Here is a 6,929-nt window from a genome sequence, read left to right as displayed (position 1 = left end):
TTTTAAAAATTAAAATTTAAAAAGGCATCTGGTTTCAGGATATTATATATAAAGAAATCCCTTTCTTTATATATAATATCAATGCCACAATCTTTTCTGTCATACTTCCTAATGTAAGAATAAAAGTTTGGGGGACAGTAAGACCCATAAAATAAAGCCATATAAAGTGAGGCTGCTTTTTCAAGAAACAACAGGTGCTGGAGAGGATGTGGAGAAATAGGAACACTTTTACACTGTTGGTGGGACTGTAAACTAGTTCAACTATTGTGGAAGACAGTGTGGCGATTCCTCAAGGATCTAGAACTAGAAATACCATTTGACCCAGCCATCTTATTACTGGGTATATACCCAAAGGATTATAAATCATGCTGCTATAAAGACACATGCACACATATGTTTACTGTGGCACTATCCACAATAGCAAAGACTTGGAACCAACCCAAATGCCAATCAATGATAGACTGGATTAAGAAAATGTGGCATATATACACCATGGAATACTATACAGCCATAAAAAAGGATGAGTTCATGTCCTTTGTAGGGACATGGATGCAGCTGGAAACCATCATTCTGAGCAAACTATTGCAAGGACAAAAAACCAAACACCGCATGTTCTCACTCACAGGCGGGAATTGAACAATGAGAACACTTGGACACAGGAAGGGGAACATCACACACCAGGGCCTGTCGTGGGGTGGGGGGAGCAGGGAGGGATAGCATTAGGAGATATACCTAATGTAAATGACGAGTTAATGGGTGCAGCACACCAACATGGCACATGTATACATATGTAACAAACCTGCACGTTGTGCACATGTACCCTAGAACTTAAAGTATAATAATAAAAAAAAATGAGGCTGCTTTAGACCAAGTCTGCCCCTAGATTTTTGTTCTTAAAGTGCCTCTTACTTAACTGGAACCAGTCTGAGACGAAAACAGAATTTTCTAAACTTTGGGGGCTGCAGTATTCTACAACTAGGATTTCTCAAAAGATCCTACAATAATACCATTTTGAATTTGTGGTCTTGCTCGCTCTGGTTCATACGGTAAAAAAGAAAAAACATCTAAACTAGTTCCCCTAGTCAGCCTCAAAGAATCAACTTCCTACATATTTTCCTCTCTATATGAGACCAACTCCCACATGAGACAGGAATAGCTTTGAGATATCAGAATATATTTCCTATTCGGAAGAAACAGCAGATAAAATGTAGGCTCATTTTTACCTAAGCAAAAACACTAATCAGCTTATAGACACCAGAGAAGCATCCACAACCCAACGGTGTGTGAGGACTCAAATGCAATAAACCGTGGGTCTTCTTTTGAAAAGCAATTAGGAGTCATCCAATACCCATGAGTTAATCTATATGAAGGGTTTAATTTGGGCAGCCTTCTATTCTGCCTTCCTTTCCTTCCTCTAATTGAGCAAACAAATGCATTAGTCAGCAAGGCCAAGTCTTCTAGGGTGAAATATCTTGTGGTTCTAACCATTCTGCCTCATTTCCAGGATATTAACAGGATAATTGAAGATGATTTTAAAGATAATAAGATATAGCCCTTTGGAAGAAAAGCAGATTGGAGGCTTCCAGCAAGTCTATTGCTAAACATACTCACTGAAACTTAATATATTAAAAGCATTTCTTTCCTAAGGTGTGATCATCTTAAAAAAGCTTTTCAGGGAAACACTCCTGTTTGGGGCCCACAAAAAGAGCCTAGCACTGAAGCCAATTCTAATTTCCAGTGGGTGAAAGGAGTCCAGGAATTCTCTATGCACAGAGGGAAAAGTCAATCATTATCTGCTGACTGAATCATACATTCAGCAGGGAGGAAGATCTAATTTTCAGTAAATGACATGGACAGTCTTTAAATATTTTGACAGTTACCCCTGTTGTCAGCTGGATTTTTCACCTGCAGATGTTGTTATTTGACAATACCATCTGCCTTAAGTACAAGTGCTTTATTATTTTCTGTGGTCAGGCCAATTTTCCAGATGCTTCCTCTTCCTTAAAAGTTAGCAAGGAAAAAAACATGAATACAGCCAGGCACAAAGAAGACTGCTATCCCAGCAGCAGCTGCTGTAGCAGTCTGACCTTCTAGAACACTGATGCTTTACTTTCTTTCCTGCCCAGTAAAGGTGGGGTAACCTGTCTGTCAAAAGCATGCCATTCTAAAACACATGGAAACAGAGAGGGCCTCTGTCTTCCCGGAACTTAAGTTCTAGTGGAAGAAAGATGGACAATAAGCAGGTAAATAAATCATGTCAGATAGTAATAAGTGTATGAAGAACAAAAGTAGTTGTAATAAGACACAGTAACTGAGGGATGGAGGTGGGTGGCTATTTTAGATAGAAAGATCAAGAAAATTCTCTTATGGGAAATATGACATTTGAGATGAAAGCTGAAGGATAAACAGTAGCCAAACTAGTTTTAACACTTTAGAATGTTTTTTACACTTCTTTTTAGATGTGCTTATATAATTTATTTTTTGGTAGTTTTACTGTACATTTATTTAAAAAAAAAAGAAGAAAACAAAAGACAAATCCAAGTTTTCCAGGCAAATAAACTCATATCTTTATCACATCTGATATTATCATCTTCTATATAAGCTTTTAATTAAATTGTTTCTACATGCTTCATATTGTTTGATTGGATTATATGTCTATTATTCATCGTGCACATCTTTCATAAGCTAAAATAAAAACAAACATTAATAAATTTTTACCTTGTAATGTAAAAAAAAAAAAACCAAGAAAGGGTTTTTTAATGCTATTCTATGCTAAAACGTTGGCACTCTTGTTTTTCAAACCTTATTTCTCAAAACTGACAGTAGCCTCAAGAAGTTTAATGATACTGGTCCTGGTATGTTTTGCCATATTTATTACATAGCAATAGTATTTACAACGCTGAAGTAGCTGACACATATTGGTAGTCACTGTATAATTTTGAACACAGTTATAAAAATTTAGTTTATGGATTCACTCTGTACCCTGTCATCTTTTAGCCTGCCTGTTCTTTCTTGGAATAAAATACATATCCCTTAGGGTCAAGATCCATAGTTCCAGAATATTCTCAGCCATCTGGTTCAGGTACAGGGTAAAGTTAGGCTGGAAATAAGACATTATTAACTAAAAGAAGCTTCTTTTGCCTTACCTACTTCCCAAGGGCTCTGTTTGTAAAAAGAGTACAGACCAGAAATCCTGTGCCTTGCTGAATTCTTTCCACAGTGCCATCCTATTGCTGAGCTTTCGTTTCCTCATTTTTTACATGAGGAACAAAATATCTGCCCTATCACCACTTACAGGTATGATTTATAGATTTAATGAGAATATATCAAAATACTTTATAACCCACAAAACATAAATTTATATAATGCTAGCCACTTTGAATGGAACATACTCTAAATTCTAGAAATAGTACTGGAAGCTTTGCAAATATAGTGTTACTTCTTAATTCTCAACACAACCCCTCAGTTTTTATAATTACACTCAGTATATAAACGAGTTAAGAGAACTGCAAAAAAAGTCAGGTAATTTGATAAAGGTCAAATAGCTAGAGGGGGCAGGTGGACTCAACCCAATATTGCTTCCAAATAGAGGCTTTACTTCTCCCTTCCACTCAGAGCTAACACAACAGCCTTATTTAATATCATTAAGAATGGTGGGTGAGACTAAGAAAATTTGGGATGGGGAGGAATCAATGAATAACCTATTTTGACAAAGAAAACTCCCTGATAAGATCTATGCTGTATTTTAGAATCCCTGGGCTTCGTATATTGTTTTATAGTTTTTATTAATCAACTATAAGATGAAAAGTGAAAAATAAATGTTCAGATGCAAAAATATGATATGCCATCCCACCCAAGCTTATATTTTAAAATTCTACTTTACTCATTTTATCAAGCATATGAATAAATCAAAAATAACATGAAATAAGAAAAACATAAAGACTTCCTTTGCTTTTGGAAAACAGCTGAGAAAAAACAGAAAATTATTTTTAGAAATACAGAAAAAAGTTGTTTTTTATAGTAGCCAATATGCCCTCATTAGTCATTAAGACACATTTCTGTCTGTAACCTTAATACAGCCATGTATTACTATTTATAAAAATCAAGTATTCCAGTAAAAACTGAGTATTTCACCACACTAATCTTCAAATTGCATCATTAAAAATGTAGTTATACACACCAATTTCTAATCTCAGAACATTCTACACCATAGATTTTAATCACTGGAATAAATAATTGGTCAGAAAAGCAGCACTGCCTCAATTACAATATGGTTTGTCAGTCAATATTCCTGTTATCCAGTGAAAAGATTTCATGAGCAGAAACATTGAGCTCCTTGTGTTTTCATCAATCAAGAGAACATGTCTGGGCCGGGCGCAGTGGCTCACACCTGTAATCCCAGCACTTTGGGAGGCCGAGGTGGGCAGATCACTTGAGGTCAGAGTTCGAGACTGCCTAGCCAACATGGTAAATCCCCATCTCTATTAAAAATACAAAAAATTAGCCAGGCATGGTGACAGGCTCCTGTAATCCCAGCTACTCAGGGGGCGGAGGCAGGAGAATTGCTTGAACCCAGGAGGCGGAGGTTGCAGTGAGCTGAGACTGTGCCACTGCACTCCAGCCTGGATGACAGAGTGAGACTTTATCTCAAAAAAATAAAAATAAAAAAAGAGAGAACATTTCTGAGCAGCTTCCATGCAGACATTTTTAACAGGTTGACACAGATCTATAGTCTTCGCTCCTCATAATGGCACTGCCAGACACAGTCATGTGAGCTCCTACCTCTGCACCCTTATGGACAATATCAGGACCTACTCCACCATCACCTCTATATCCAAAGATAGGAGCTGGGTCTGCAACCAGTGAACTTTTGGCATCATATCTTTCATAAATTTCTGTTCTTCAAATCCAGGTTCCACTGTCATTACCAAGGCCATATATATTTTATTAGTGCACAGTGCCAAATACTCAACTGTAGTTCCCAGTTTAATGGCAAGGCCAACATTCATCCCATTCTCCCAAATGTCTTTAATCAAAGCCCTTGGGTTCTCAGTAGCCTCAAGATGAAAGGTGATGTGCTGATTGGCGCCTGCTCTGGCCATTGGCTTTACCCACTGTTTACAGCCTAAACCCTCTCATGTGCATGTCAAAGAAAAGAGTCCTGACCTAGCTGCTTTTGAAGGCTTTCTACCATAGTGTGGCCAAATGTGACGTTGGGAACAAACTGCAAAAAACTGACTGTCCTAAGGAGCAGGGTCCGTGTTCGTTACATCCAGGTACAGATAATCGACCACAGAGTCGATTATCTGGAGGCACTTGTCCCCTAAATTGGCCGAGCCACTGTTGAGGATAGGTGGGCCAATCTTGCAGTCTGACACCATAGTCTTGGCTTATATAATGTTTTCTTGCTCTATTATAGAATTATCTTTAGATATTCATCCACAGCATAATTTTAACATTTTATTTGAAGAGAAATAAACATACTAAGAAATTAACCATCACCTGTAATCCCTCCATGTAAAAGCAATCATATAATGAAGTTAAAGTTTCCCATTCTTCTGCCTCTTTTGTCTTTCCAATCCCTATGCCCCTGTTCCTAACTCTCATTGCTGTGCCAGAGGAATTGCTAGTAACAATCTGCTTGATGACTGAATTACTGACAAGCATTCTGTATTGACATATTTAATTCAAATGTGGTAGATAATTTGAAAAGGCTTAAGAGTTCTCTCATTGTTATTTTCCCTGGATATAATTTTACCTTTCCTGTGCAAAAACCAGTACAAGTCCCAAAGGCTGCAGACTGTCCTCAGTTCCCTTTTAATTGTGTAAGTGAACGGCAAGCACCAAATAAATAGTGGCTCCTCGCACCACAGTAACAATGAGAAATGATAGATCATGAGCTATGTGTCCAATAGTCAGCAAAAGATTTTACGTATATCCTTATTTAATCCTCACAAAACCAGCACTCTACACTATACTGTCTATACTGTCTCTGTAAATGTCCCTCTTTTAGAAGTGAGGCTCAGAGATTAAATAAATTGCCCAACATCACATAGTAAGAGACATGCAAAGGTTTATGTTCAGGTCTGGCTGATTTCATCAGCCCTGCTCTAGATGAAGGGTTGGCAAAATATGGCCCAAACCAGCTGACCACTTGTTCTTGTACAGCCTCAGAGCTAAAAATAAATTTTACATTTTCTGATGGTAAGGAAAAAAAGGAATAGTCTCTTGTGACATATAAAAATTATATAAAATTCAAATCTCAGGTTCCATAAATTGTTTCATTGGACCACAGCTACACTCATTTGTTATGTATTATCTATGGCTGCTTTCACACTACAACAGCAGAGCTAAGTAGCTGAATTGTTGTAACAGAGATGCAATATCCTGCAAAAACTATTTAACATCATAATTTAAGAAAAAGTTTTCCAACCCCTCCTCTAGACAGCCAAGCACCTCATGGGCAGCAAATGAGTAACAGGCTTTGTTATTCTCACTTTAATCAGAAAAACTGAGTTACTACAATATCATGGTATTAGATGGTTTGATATAGGAATCAGGACTTACAGGAAAGTGGAAAAAACTACAAGAGTGAAGATCTGCAGGCTTCAGCTGGAGGATCAGGGAAACTGCCACTATAATTTCAACTTGAAGTGCCAGAGTGGGTAAAGAAAGCAGGGCTCATGGGGAACTCCAAGGAACCACCACCTCTGGCTTCACAACCCAAAAAGGGAGCTCAGGAAGAGCTCTGCGAAGCAACCATGTCTAGCAGTCAAGAGCTCCCAAAAATGATGGCTTCTTTTCACTTTTGCTTTCCAAATCTCTGCAAGTTCCTCCCAGTGGTAAACACTAACTCTGACCTATAGAGGAAAAGGAATTCTGGGAAACAGGCCCAGCCTTAGAATGAAATGATGATTATGTAGATTTGA

At 37.7% G+C, this 6,929-nt stretch overlaps 1 pseudogene; it reads right to left on the bottom strand.

The window, feature by feature from the left end:
* Window positions 1-4,573: 4,573 nt before the first annotated feature.
* LOC100990446 (ribulose-phosphate 3-epimerase-like protein 1) lies at window positions 4,574-5,432 on the bottom strand (annotated as a pseudogene).
* Window positions 5,433-6,929: the final 1,497 nt, after the last annotated feature.

The sequence above is a fragment of the Pan paniscus genome, chromosome 2 (assembly GCF_029289425.2).
Source record: "Pan paniscus chromosome 2, NHGRI_mPanPan1-v2.0_pri, whole genome shotgun sequence".
In the NCBI taxonomy this organism is placed as follows: Eukaryota; Metazoa; Chordata; class Mammalia; order Primates; family Hominidae; genus Pan; species Pan paniscus.
This window is presented reverse-complemented; position numbering and strand designations above follow the sequence as displayed.